The 12,290-nt window shown below is 39.3% G+C and overlaps 1 protein-coding gene across 5 annotated transcripts in view; it reads left to right on the forward strand.

The window, feature by feature from the left end:
- MACROD2 (mono-ADP ribosylhydrolase 2) overlaps positions 1-12,290 on the forward strand; it is an 848,220-nt gene that overhangs the window by 393,190 nt on the left and 442,740 nt on the right. The window lies entirely within an intron of this gene.

The raw sequence follows: 12,290 nt of genomic DNA on the forward strand, positions 1-12,290 counted from the left end.
CAAATACGTGTGTTTATATTATATATAATCAGTGCACCCTATATTACCATTATTTACAAGTATTAAGTCATTTGAGAGCTCTTGTAGTTTCTGTACAAACAAAAAATTGTTTGCAGAGATGTTTGTAAAGAAAAAAAAAAAAGAAATTTTAATGGAATCCTTCCAATAGCTGTCAGTTTGTTCCTTAGAGTTTGATAATTGAAAGGTTTGTTATTTTTTTAGGAAGGGAAGATGGTTTTGATTATCCAAAGGCAGAGGAATGTTTAACTACCCTTCTGCTATCAGTGGACTTGTTTACATTAGGATTTTGACTAAATTGAGGTTGCACATATCCAGATGTTATCTGCCTGGGTGACTTTTTCATTTACTTTGGCAAGGGATTTGATGGTGTATTGCTACCATCCCTTTGTCATTTTTCACATTTTTCACATCCCATTTCAGGCTACACTTAGACTTTCCTTTTCTAAACTTCCACTAAATTTTTAACTCCTAAACTTTTGCTCTTTTTTCCGAAGGATGAATCCTCACTGAAACCACGAATGGGATTTTGGTCTTTACTGCAGGTTTCCTCATTGGTTGCCATGAGTAAAGCCAAAGTCCCAGACAAACAAACCCAGGATACAAAAGAAACTTCTTTTTGTTCTTGATTTTTATCTCTGTTTGTTTTTGTTGTGCTGAGGGGTGAGAGATGTCTCTCAAATGCATCCACTCTGCGATGTCCTTCAGCAAGGCAGGAAAGACAAAGCTCTCCACCAGGAGCGGCTTTCTTCCCAGCACCCAGTGACCTATGGTGCCAGTGGCTCACACAGAGAAGCAAGAGCTCCTCATGCAAGTGGAATACAGCAGGATAGCATTCCAGAGAGTATCAGTGGGGAATTGCAGAAAACATTCTCTAGTAGAAATAAATAGTCTCTAGTTCTGAAACATAGCAACAGTTGGACAAGGCTATCATTTAATTCACTACTGTTATGTCACTTTTCAGCACCGGCAGGGGTTGGGAGTGGGTTGGGAGGGAGAAATATCCAAGCCCAGAAACCTGCTGCTTAGGATGTGCCAGGTGGGGAACCAGCTTGCATAAAGAATTCCAGTTTTTATAACTTGAGAGTGCTAAAGATGTAAAGTGGGCGAGCACTCACGCTCAGCAGCGATCAGACAGAGCTGCAGCCAGCAGAAACAGACATTTGAAAGTGTCAGATCCTAATCTATGTCCTGGTGAACCTTTCTGCTGTGTTGTTTTACCTCTTTCAACCTCCAGACCTTCTGGTTGCAAATTAAAAAGAGTTCATGCTGGTCCACATGTGACTCACTGATACATTAGTTCTGAATGGAGCTCCACTTATTAATGTTTATACAGCCTTGGTAGATCTAATCCTATTTACGGGCCTTTAAAATGCCAACTTTTTATTTTAAGCCTGGTTTACTTTTAACTGCAATATTTAGCCTCAGAATGAGTTTGTGGGATTTTTCCTCAAAGGCATTTTCCCTCAATGGCATTTTAAAAAGTGTGAGGTTTTAAATCAGTAAAAGTAATGAAATTTTACATTCTCTTCTGCATACGTCATTAAAGCAACTCTGTGGTGTAACCATACATTGGAGGATTTGAATCAAGCAGATCTAATTGTTGCTAATGCTGTTTATTTTGGTAATGCCTAGAAAACAGCTATTATTACCCATGTAGAGTAACATATGGAGATGGGTTTGTGTTCTCTTGTAGTTCTTTTGTTATAGCCAGGGGTGAGTGATATTGGTAGGAGTTTAAGTTAAAATCCACAGCATTGATGTCAGCAAATATCAGACTAGTTCCAGTTAGACTATAGGAGAGAGAGAGAGGAAAGGGAGAAGAAAAATTGATTTTGAAGATGCGAGAAAGCGGGAAGGCAATGTGATACTGAAAAGGGAGACATAAATACACAATGAAATGGAATTAAATGAGGGGAAAGTAAAGATGATCTGCCAAGCGAAAGAGCAGTTAGCACAGGAAAACGTAACAAAACAAGACATTTATGGATCACCAGAAGTACCTCTCTTTGGCAGCTGTTGCAGCTGCTTTTACTGGTTGGAGAGTGATAGGTCTCTCTCTAAGTATTTTCCCCCAGATCAAGTGATGGACTGAGATTTGACATCTGCAGTGAGCTATCTGCTGTCAATAAATTAGTGCCAATAATGAGATAGTTCTAGACGTGTGCCTACAATTTGCACAGGGCTGTGCAAGAGGTGAAACAGACTTCTCACTGGAAAATGGGAATACCTGGCAGGCACAGAGCAAACAGGCTGTGCATTATCATGGTGGGAGCTCTACATCCTTTTCTTCCTTTTTGGGAATTTTGTAAGAGAGCAGGGGTTTACTGCACATTGTGAGTCATGTTTGCAATAGGCAGCTGGCTTCACTGCATAAGGGCCTGATGTCTCTATGGGATTTGTGAGACTTGAGAAAATTATTTTTAAATGTTGGGTCTGAAAAACAACATGAAAATAAGTCTTGTGTATCTTAGGACATCTGCTGAGTGGGGAGCTGCCCTACAGTGCTAGCTTTGTGCACATTGGAACAATACCTTGTTTAAGACCAATGGCAGAGTATCATAAAGCTCTGAGGGAATCAATTATCATACTTTTTCCTTGGACATTTCTGAGGACACCTTCGTTTTTCATAGACGGTTTTTGAAAACGGTGTTGAAAAGGCTGGAATTCTGTTGTTACAGGATTACTTTACACAGAGAGAGTAAGGTTTGTGGGCAAGTGTTATGAGCCTGTGTTTTCCCTCTCCCTTAGTGCTTTACAGTGGCACTGATCAGGTGCTTAGTGTTTAATTGCACTGCATCATTGGCAATTATGGCGTGGTCAGAAGGAAAGGGCAAGGGCAGGGGAAAATTTACCAGTGTTGCTTTTCAGTTCAGCCAGGTTGCTTTCAGGAGATCCCAGTAGATCATTCTGCTCTTTGCTCCTGGCCTTGTATATAATTAATTTTGGCTGAGTGACTGCTTTTAAATTGAGTTTTGTGTAGCTGCTGGTTCAGAGAGCAGGTCCGAGCTGTCAGCCTCTGAGCTGTTTACTGCTCACAGGTGTCTTCTCAATTGATCGTAATAATTCACTTAGAACAAAATAACCCATGGGCTGAGATTCCTGTGTCCTCTTCCCCAGCAGAGGTGGGAATCTTGAGAAGAAAGGGAATTCAATAAAAAAAGGAGCAAAGCAATCAGGATTAGTGGTAGTATCAAAATAGTTCTGAAGTATTTGGGGAGCTGGAGCAACATGGTTGGAGGACAGAGGACATTGTTGCCTAGACAGAAAACAGTGTGCCAAAGGACATCACACTTAGAAGGTAATTTCCAAAGCCATTCAGGAGTGAAGAAAGTGAGGCTTTGGGATGGAGGGGGGTTTGTTTAATTTTTTTTTTTTAGACCCTTCTATCTCTTGGTATGTCCAAAGTAGAGGTTCTGAGGGCCTCTTTACAAAGCTGTATGGCACATGCATCATCCAGCCTTGGTCTCTGGCACCCAGGGTCCCCAGAAGGAAGGAGCTATGAGAAACTATTAGATTTAAGATATCAGGTTGTTGATTTTCTGAGAGATGTTGTGAAGGACTGGGGAAGCTGGGGATTATCCCAGTAACACTTGCCAGAAGGCTGAGCTGGTACCAACTTACACCAAAGGAAACTTGAGAGCACCTGGACACATACCATGGCTAGTTACAGCATAAGAGCTTCAACTGACACTACTTCCCTGACAGCTTGGCAGGTTAGAATAACAGTGGGAGACTGGAAAAGAGCAGAAATAAATACTGTACAAAGAGCTGCATGGCTGATTGCATCAGTGCCTTTATGTCAGTGAGCTTTCACCATGAGACACACACAAAGGCTCTAGAGCACGCATACACGTGTGGTGGTATACACATCTTGTGAGGTGCCATTGAAAATAACAGCTCTTTCTTCTTGAGATTTCTAGGAATTCTATTTAAATAAAATGATCAGTATCAACTGCTACTTGAAGCAGGTTTTCAGACTAATATTCAACAGACTGTATTTCATTTCATGTTTTATTCCTGTTAACAGACAAACAGGATTAGTTGGAAGCAAGAAGGCACAAACTTGTTTTGAGGAAAGGTAAATTTTGCAGGATGAAATGAGCAAAACTCAAAGAGAGCTTTAAAATCTTAGTTATTAGTTACTTTGCATCTTGAGTCTCTGAATTGCAGCCACAAAAGCAAAATGAAACAAAACAATTACCAAAATTTACCAATCCAAACAAAATGTGCAGAGGTCAGAAAGTGCCAGAAAACAGAATCCTTCAACCCACTGCATGTCAAGGAAGTCTGCAGATACCAACTGTAGGTTACCAAGTCCTGCCCTGGTGACTTGCCATCCTCTCAGTGGGTTCCCTGGTCCCAGCTGGGCTTTGGAGGGGTGTTACTGAGCTGTCTGCATCTTGACTGATCTCAGAGATCGGGATGTCTCCAAGCCTTTGACTAGGAACTGCAAAAAAAGAAGAGTATGCTCCCAGATGACTTCCCCATTCCCTCCACTCACATATTCATTTAATCTGGCCTTTTTAGGAAAGTACTATAATTCCACTTTCTCTAGACTAGATTCAGTAATTGTTCACCCACTTCATAATGGCACTCACCTATGTTTAATATTATTTCCCAAAGTGAATTTGAATTCAGTGTAACAGTATAATGCAAATGCAACAAGGACAAAATAATTCCCTGGCTGACATTTGCCCTTGCTCCTTAAAGAAAAGCATGAATTCTTTACTCTTTAATCTTACTAATTTCAAGTTTCATGCAGAAGCTTTTATCTTTTGTAGAAACTACAAAATCAGTGCATACATTTTTGAATGCTTTAGAACTAGGAGGTGTTAATCTTTTTCTCTTGAGTTCAGATGCTTTTCACCTCTTCCTAAAAGTGTTTCCTTAGTTCAAATTTGCTATGCTTGTCTCAAGCACGGGAATGTTGCCTTGGATCATTTGCAATGAACAGCTGCAAGGAGATCTCAGAAAGAGAATATGCTAAGTAAATTAGAGGGTTTAACTGCACAGCAGTCAGCAGTCTTTCATCTACGATACTGTGTGCTTGTCTGTGAATCTGGGGGCAAGTTTCCAGAGTTCTAGAAAGCTCCTGGTTTTGATATGTGGAATCCCAATGAGCAGGAAACTCTGACAGCAGCTTTTCCCAATATTTAATCTTCACAGTGCCAATGAAGGGAAGCTCAGATTTTATTTTTTCTCCCCACCACCCCTTTCTGCACAGTTAACAGTGATTATTCAGAAACTCCATTTCTGAAGCTTTACTGATGAACTTACACTCACCCAGAACACCATAGCATGAAAGCAACATCCCTTGACCTTCTTCACATCAAGAGGGAAGGTGTTAAAACAAGCATATTTTATCCATACAGCTGTTGGCAGCCTTGGTTGTCACTCATGCTTTAACACCACTCTTTGATGTTGGGGAATTTCAGCATAAAGTGACAACCATAAATCTTTGGTATTGGTAAAATTCCTGAAATGTAGTTGCTACATGCACTTTATTTATGTTCTGTACTTCAGCCTACTACCTGCTGATGAAATTAAAAGCATTTGGAAGAAGGAGGGGAGGGAAAGGGTTGAGTGGATTTTTTTACATTTTTGAAATGAAAGAACATTTAATTTATTCATGTCATTGTAGTATATGACATCACTTAATGGTCATTTATGTAAGGTAGTAAAATAACTGTTCCCAACTGCTTCTCCACTGTGAAGTAGCACAAACTGTTAGGATAACTCTGTGAAACAGGTTTGAAAAGGAATGCTGTCAAAAAATGAGTTTAAAACACGTAGAAAGCACAGCATATTTGAAATTGCGGTCTGTGCAAAATTTAATTTTCTCTCTAAAATACTGAGAGCAGAGAAGTTCTGGATTCACTTGACAAATGAAAAAATTAGGAAACTATGAATTGAGCAAAAGTGGTCCCTGATATGCATGATGTATGTCAAGATAGAGCAAAATTAGTAACTTATGAATAAGATGCAGGTAATAAGGGTTATATAAGATGTATTAGTCTGTGCCATCTTTCAGAAACCTCTGAAATACATGGAGATTTTGAAAAATAATAGTAGTTGCTGAGCCAACTTAAGAAGCAGCACTTTCATCTAAAAAATATGGATAAATCTTGTTTACCTGCTGAACTGTAATTTGTCATCCTAATGTTTATCTGTCATTTTATGTAGGCACAGCAGCATGCTTCCTCCACTGTTTTATCTCTAACCATCACAAAACAAGCTGGTTTTCATTTTCAAAGTAGTATTTTCATTGTGTCCATAACTAGAATGTACCATATTTTGAATTGGTATGTCAGAGACATTGTTATAAATACCCTTTATACTCCTTGAAAACTCTTGGCCTTATTAGAGATTGCATTTTAGAATTTTTTACTCTTGGAGCAATGGATAAGATGGTTCTACATTAGCACTTCTGGGATTTATGCTGTATTTTACACTACAACTGTTACAAATTACTCACACAAGCACCTGCATGTGTGGAAGAAGAATTATCCTAGACCACTAATAGTTACAAAACCTGTTATTTTGCTGCTAAGAACCAGGATTTCACTGCAGCATTCCAGCTGCTAATGGATATTCAGAGCCCTTCCGGATGGAGGCTTGATTAGTAGATGACAGATTAACAGAAGAGCTGTGTTTTATGGTTAGGGAGGTTAAACAAAACTCGTGTTGCCTTTTGGATGGAGAGGAAGTAGGATCATTCAGAGACTTCACAGGAAGACACAGGAGGAAAATGCCATGGTGATTGATGGAAGTGGTCCATTATCAAACATGTTGAGAAAACTTCTATTCCCTCTGAGTAAATCACGTAGCTTGTGCAGGGCACAAGTAGAGAATTAATTTTGTTGCCTTTTGCTGGAAATATGTCAAATGATATTCAAGCCAAAATTTAGGAAGGGAAATTGCATAGTGTATTTATACCAATTGTGTGGTTGATGTTCCCTTTGAATTTAGCAGCTTTTATTGCTTGGTAAATTATGTTTTGTTGAAAATTCTCTTTTTATGTCAAGGTCATTTAGATTATTGTGTCCAGACACGTGAAATAGACCTAGAGAAGTTAAAAACCTTTTCTGTGAGCTAAATATAGAAATAGGTTGATTATTCTCATCTGACTTAGAATACTGCAATTTTATTCTTGCAAAACACTATTTAAATATTACTTAAGGAAATTATATTCTCTCAGTTGCTATTTGAGTTTGGTCTGTTCCCTAGGTAAGGAAATCCAAGCTTGGAGAATAGTAATTTTGTGCCACATATTGTGAAAGTGTGCTTTTGGCAGGGGAATCTGCAAAGGCGTTCAGACTCAAAAAATACCTTTGACAAATCCTTCCAAACAAGAATGGTATGTGCAGCCACCAAAGGGCTTTACAGGCTGCTGAGCCCCCAGGAAATGCAGCCCTTGAGTGACAAAGGTAGGACTTGTTCTGTGGGACAGCCCTGGAGACTGGGATTGAGATTTTCAGCTGGAATAAACCTGGGCTGGAATCTACTGGGAGCATTAGATAATATCCATGAGGGAATGTGAAACAAATTGATCCCTTCTAGTTGCAGAAAGGCTTCTGAGTGTTTCTGAGCAGCCACATTTTGCACAAGCTTGAACTTCTGTATTAATTCTAGGTGTGCCTCTATATGGCAGGAGAATCTGTTAGGTGCATGTCTGAATCACCATCAAGGGGACCTTGTCTGTGAGTAAAGGATCAGGTTTTAAGCCATGTGCAATTTGGAGAGAAGCTTTCTGTAGGCAATTATTTTAGTCTATCATCTTAATTAAATAATAGTTTAAGTATGATTCAAAGCTTCCCATTGCTCTGGAAGAACAGATGGGGAAGACATTGCTCAGGAAGTCCTCTTAAAAAATATCCACATCAGACTTATTCAGGTTTATTTTGTGCCAGGTGTTTCTTTGTGTAAGAAACCGATACTCCTGGCAGTCCTGAATAATCAGGATTTACACATCTTCTTTTAGACTCTGGGATAGCTTGTAATCTGTGAGACAAAAGAGAGATCAGGTTTAGCTCCTTTTATCTGACACTGAGTTTCTGTGACCTACATGCCTTGTGACAGATAGCTGGAAATCCTAATACAGTTGGCTTCTTTATACACCAAAGTGTGTTATCAGCTGAAATATGCAAAATTAAACGTTGGCTACACGGGTGGGCTGTGTAAGCATCCAGCATAAGCCAGAATCCATGGGTTAAAGTGTGCCACTGTTCCCTTAAAGCCTGCCAGCCAACCCAAAGGTGCCAAAATTCAGGTCTACCCTGCTTCTATAAAAAATTCCCTGCATGACTTCCTGACTCATGTAACACAGATTGTGCTCTGCAGTCTGAATTGCTGTCAATCTTCTTTAAAATTTCAGTCCAATAAAAGTGAATAAAACAAAATAATCTGAAGTTCAAGGACCTCAGAGGCCAATACAGATTTTCTCTTTGAATATATAGCTACTTGAAGATAATTTTGAAATAGATAACAGTTGTTTGTCAAAGAACCTCCAGCAAAAATCTGTCCTAAGATTTCCTTGTAAGAGAAGGATTCAGGAAGACAGGTCATCCTGGCCATTTCCTTTCCCAGTACCAAATTCTCATCTTTTGATTACTTAGAACTTTTTGCTCCAAATTTTAATGAAAGAGATTCTACCAAGACATTAACAGCCTGTTAACTGACCTGGGTTTCTCCCTCAGAAAGAGGTGTGTGTTAGAAAAATATCAAAATTGAAAGATCTGATTCACTTTTCCTGCTTTTAACTTCAGGTTGGATGTAAAGCAAATTCCTAATCTAAGTCAGGTGCAGCTTCTATCCTGTAGAATCTCCTGTAGGATCTATTCTGTAGATACTCCCTCCTGTATTACCCAAAGCCAGATTCCAGGTAAAAATCCCTGGGTTTCTCCTCCTAGGAAGTTCAGCAAATGGAAGCACATTTACACTGAATTCTGTTTGCAGCATGTTGTTTAGTTTTATTTTTCTGCCCTTTATTTTTTTTCCCTATTCTGTAATAAAGTTTATCTATTCCTTTATGTTTGTTTTTTCCTGCCTGTTTTACTTCCTTTTTTTTTTCCCCCATCTTTCCTGTTCTCTATATTTTCACTGCTTTGAAAAGTAAATGCTTTTGTCTTGGTACTATTGTTCTGTTGTCTTTTGCTTCTTGTCCAAATATTTTTTGTTGTGTATTTGCTCAGCCTTCTCTGGTGATTCTGCTCTGCCAGCTTTAAACTACATAGTCCAAATGGTTCTTTTTCAAAGGAATTAGTCTGGTCTTCACATAGCTGTGCTCTTTTGTCTCTCATGGCCTGTTCTTACCTCTAGTAACACTTAAATAACACTCTAATACACTAATTGTTAAAACATCATTAAAAAAGCTAAACAACTAGCAATATTCTTATATTCTGGATGGAGAAGCACAGATAAAGGGAGAGACTGCTCATGACACAGGATTTTGAAGTGATAATTTCCCGTGTTCTTCCCTCCAAGGTTCCTCCCTGCAAACGTGGTGCCTTTGAAATTTTTTCTTTATTGCCATGATTTGCCTGGAGCAGAGTGTAAATAATGGAGTGAAAATACCTGCAGTTGCTCCATAAATTGTTCTGAGTTGCCTGATCCCAGATGAATAGCATTGCCGGTGGGGTGTTGGGAGAGCTAAGATGATGCAGGAACTTCCCTGACATCAGGCAGAGAACTGCCAGCCACAGGGCTGGTCTTCCCTTGCTAGAGCCAGGATGAGAGCCCTATGTAAAATCCAAGTGAGAAAAGGTGGTTTTCAAGAGCCTGGCATGGGCTTACACAAAGGTTTTAACCCATTATGAAAGGTGCTTTTAGTACTTCAGTGAGAGATGCAGAGACCTGCAGCAGCCATCCCAAAAACCACAGCGGGCCACGGGACTCCCCTGCCCCTCCCTGCTCATTCAGAATTCCTACAAGTTTGACCCTGTGTTGCTTTTCAGTTCCAAGACCCACTTGCTCATGTGCAAATGCTTGGAGTATTTCAGGGTGTTCCTTCACAGGGAGTGAGGGGGTGTTTGCAAAGTGGCCTTTTTTCCAGTCCCTCGTTCTAGTCTGTTATATCAGTACCAAGTGCTGAATGAAAGTGAATTTAAAAGAAGCTTTTGAAGAGGGCTCCATTACACAGTGATGGTTGAGTTCTTTCTATTGTGTTTGACCCTTTTTGACACCTAACAGGTTTTGGCCTTTTAAAATTTAAGTGATTTTGATTTTTTAACTTTAAATGCTTTCTCCCAATTAATATGACCAGGTCTTGAACTGAAGCCAGCTCATCCTAGTTGATGGCCCTCTGTGTAACTCTCCTGACCAAATTTCCACAAAGTCCTTTGGAGGGAAGCAAAGAAAGGGATTGAACTTCCCTTTTTGAGTCTTTTTAAAACTGACCTCCCTTTAGAGATGCCTTTAATTTCAGGAGGCATGCAGCATAAATCCTATGTGTTCTATTGCTTGATGTAGTGAACAGGCTTTCTGTGCCTGTGAGATGAAGTGTTACAGTAAAACAAGGAACCTGTTGCTATATTTTCATTTTCTGTTACTAAAGATTCCAGCTGACTCAAGCCATTAAAACTGTAGCATTACCTGCTAACCAACAACACAGGCTTGAAGTCTGTGATAAGAAAATGACAGAATGTTTTCTACAAATGAATATAAAGAAAACAATAAAAAGACTTTCAGCTCTCCAGCTTTTCTATCCAACTGATTCACTCTACAGCCTCCAGAATCTAGATAATTATGCTGTACCTTCCCTTCATGGTAGGTCTTCATGCCTGTACCCAGCCCAACTTCCTTAGGCTGCATAGTGACTTCTTAAAATTTTTCCTGTGTCCATGTTCCCCACCAATGCTGCTTTTAAACTTCACTCAAGCAGCAATACTTTATCTTCCACAAGTATTTCACAGTTCTTATCATTTCTGTTTAGCAGAAAGAGACACCTGGGGGTTAGAGCTGTAAACAGATTTTCCACAGTGGTCTCCATGTCCTGTCTCCCTCCATCTTCAAAAAAGAGGCTTCCAACTTGAATGATTGTTTTAGTATCAAAATCCCTTTTCTGATAGACTGGGTTCCCCACCTATCAAACTCTCCATATGCAGAAGATTTTGGACATCTTTTGCACCCATTTTGCTTTATTAGTGAGAAACTGTTACAAAAGGTTACCAGTAGCAATAGAAGGTCTTGCATGGGAAAATGTTATCTAAAACAGATTTGATTTTTATTTATTTATTTATTTATTTATTTATTTTTTACTGCTTCTAGCAGCAAGCAGCTGATTTGTTCCTGCTGCAAGGAATTTTCAATGTGACCTGTTTGGGTAATGCTCACCTGAAGACAATCCAAGCATTAGCGCTTCAAATTGTCACACACCTGGTGGTCTTGCATATTGCACAAACTACTGAGGCTATACCAAAATCCTTAGTAGACTGAAAATAAAATCTTATGTGGATGACAGTTTTGTCAAAAGATGATCTCAGTATTCATGTGAAAATTCATCATCCTGGCTCATGATTTGATTTTTCTTATGCTCCGAATGCAAAAACTGTGACTCTTTAGATTTACTTACATGTGACATCTTTGTTTCCTTTTTCCTAGCTGTTTTGACAGCTAGCCCTACACATTTGCTTGTAAATAATTTTTAAAAAAACACTTCCATATGACTTCTTTCACGTAACTTCTTAAGGATCTGTTTAACAATGAGCATAAGACAGATTCAGATGGTTCGGATATAAGTTCACTTCTGAATAATCATGTCCTTAATTGCTTTGCTAAATTGAGCAGTGGCTTCCAGTCAGCAATGGCATGTAACCATGTCTCTGCTTATCTTCATGCTCCAGATGTTTTTTTGAGTAGGGATATTTTGACTGTGGGCCTCCCACCCCCCTAGGAGCTGAGCGATCCAGAAGGAGGTAGTATGAAGAAGTGCTTTTCAGAACAGATCTGTGAACTGTCTTTTGGCATTAGTGTTGCCAAATTCCCTTCTTTCTGAGCTTTAAAGGCATAGGCTGGTCCATTCCCATACCAGCACCTTTCTGAGTGGCAGTCCAGGTCTCATTTTGTTTCATTTGTAGCCCTGGCTTTGTTGTTTTGGGGACAGGTTTTGGTTTGACCCAGAAGTGCATCCAACTAGGCCATTGTTCTGAAACTAGAAACACACCACAGTTATCACGTTACATTTATGATGATAGAAGTCCTTCCTTTTTGAGTTTGTGCATTTTTCACTTGGACTAATTAAGGGAAAATGGTTTAACTTATTAGCATGTAAA

The sequence above is a fragment of the Pseudopodoces humilis genome, chromosome 3 (assembly GCF_049639895.1).
Source record: "Pseudopodoces humilis isolate 2021_Gansu_Grassland_sample_001 chromosome 3, ASM4963989v1, whole genome shotgun sequence".
In the NCBI taxonomy this organism is placed as follows: Eukaryota; Metazoa; Chordata; class Aves; order Passeriformes; family Paridae; genus Pseudopodoces; species Pseudopodoces humilis.